Raw genomic sequence first — 2,139 nt, 5'->3', positions numbered from 1 at the left:
TATTTCTTTTGAACAATTATGTATTTGCTATTTTATAGAAATCAAAGTATATAAATTACTATTTGATTCCAATTTTTTAGTCATATTTGTTGTTTTATATAAATATAACAACAAATATGACTAAAAAATTGTAATAAAAAATTGTGTATTGCTATTTCATAGAAATCAAAGTATACAAATTAATGTTCAATTATGACATATCTATCAAGAGTTATGATATTCTACTAATCCAGAACATAAATAGACAAAACATAGAAACATGCAAGGACTTTTTTTGTAATCATTACATTAACTATAAGTTGGAGTGATGCTTCCTTTGATCTTTTGTCATCATCAATATTGAATTCTCTATGAATATGTGATACCTCAAACTCCTCAAAAAATTCCTATAATCAATGAATTCTTTGTTAAGGATTTTATGGCTAAACTATATAATGTGCAGATCTCTAAAAGCTAATCAATAGCCATTAGAGAATTGCCAAAAGTTTCTAAGCATTTCACTTACATGTACATTGTAAAGTCAAGGATCAACCAATACCCAATTAATTCTACTTTATTATTAGTTTCACACCCCAACCCCAAGTTAAGAAAAAAAATGCCATTATTATTTAGATAAAATTTAGCTCTGGCCAAAGCCCAATTCTTCATATGTCGCAACTAAGATGTAACTATTACCATGAAAAGCAAATTAATAAATAAAATTGTTTAATTATAAATTTTCCGAGAACAAACTTGTTTAATAATAAAAAAATTAATGTGAAAGAAAATAATTATTCTAATAACAATATATTTTATATATGTATTTTATTGTGAATAATTCAATGTATCAACTGAAAAATAACCAATCCAACCCAAGAAACCATACCTTAAATAGCAAACTCAACCACTCAAGTAAAGGAGACAGATTCTACCAAAGTAATAAAGCCTGCAATTTCTAGATAAGAATATGGAATTTGTGCTTACCTAGGCACCTTGTAGCTTATTATCCCAACTGAAGACACCATACTAAGCTGGTGATGCACCGACATTTTTGGCAATCCCAAGAGTAGTCACCAACTAAGGTAAGAAGAATTCTGAGTGGAATAGTACATCCATGTACTACGCCACACATACTCATCATAGTAGCCAATGGAATTATAATATTGTTTGATCACAAAATTACTTTTGTTCTATCTACCTGCTTATCCCTTGAGAACTTGAACAGAGTAGTGGCACCTTTGATGAGCTTCTTTGAGTAATTGGCGTCATCCTTGAATACAATCGATGTGACGAGGAGTGCAGCGGCCATCTCTAAAGCCAAATGTAAACTGACTGAGCATTGAGTTACAGGACGGAGGTACTCCATGTCTTCAGGCCTCATCCAACAGTACTAATCATCTGGAGGTGTGGAAGTTGTCGATCCAATGCCAACCTATTCAAAACAAAAAAAATATGTAAATTGAAAGGCATTGAAAATGGGCATCTTCCCGACATAATGGAAAATATCTGATTATCAAGAAACACATTAAACAATTGATTTCTTTCCTCATTATCAAATTCCAAAATATTCTTGAAATTTAAATCTATATAATTTTATATAATTTCATAAATTGAGAAGGAAAGAGAGGAAAAAGTGATTAAAGAAATTTCACAACAAAAATCATTTCTTGGTCAGGTCTTGGCTTCACCTGACAATAGATGATATCTATTTTGGTGGTAGAGGAATTGAATGTCTTAATTATATAGTTCCTTCCCCATCTGATGATCTCCTTGACATGGTTAAGCTCTCTGATAGCTTCATACTTGTCACTATATTCAATCACATCCAACTAAGCATAGTCATGGTGAAAGCTTCAGGGAAATAAAGTTTGATGCGGTCTCCCGCATTCACAGAAGGGATTCACAGGAGGCGTCGAACTATTCGAACACGTGGTCAGATTTAATGTTTGTACGCATCTTAACACAAACTAAGAGGCAAGATTTTTTTGGAGAGAAATAGATAGTTTTATAAGCAATTTAATTAATTGTATGGAAAGTATCAGAATTTTGAGTTAATTTATATCAAAGGTTTTGTCCTGGAATCTAATGATTAGAATTGATCTCTCTAAATTCAAATATTAAACGATATCCATATCAGATTTCTAATGTTAAATAAATGTT

At 30.9% G+C, this 2,139-nt stretch overlaps 1 pseudogene; it reads right to left on the bottom strand.

The window, feature by feature from the left end:
* Positions 1-1,049: 1,049 nt before the first annotated feature.
* LOC149203180 (endoglucanase 12-like) lies at positions 1,050-1,873 on the bottom strand (annotated as a pseudogene).
* Positions 1,874-2,139: the final 266 nt, after the last annotated feature.

Source organism: Pinus tabuliformis, chromosome 2_1 (genome assembly GCF_031772625.1).
Source record: "Pinus tabuliformis cultivar Carrire ecotype Pingquan chromosome 2_1, CPIR1, whole genome shotgun sequence".
Taxonomy (NCBI): Eukaryota; Viridiplantae; Streptophyta; class Pinopsida; order Pinales; family Pinaceae; genus Pinus; species Pinus tabuliformis.
This window is presented reverse-complemented; position numbering and strand designations above follow the sequence as displayed.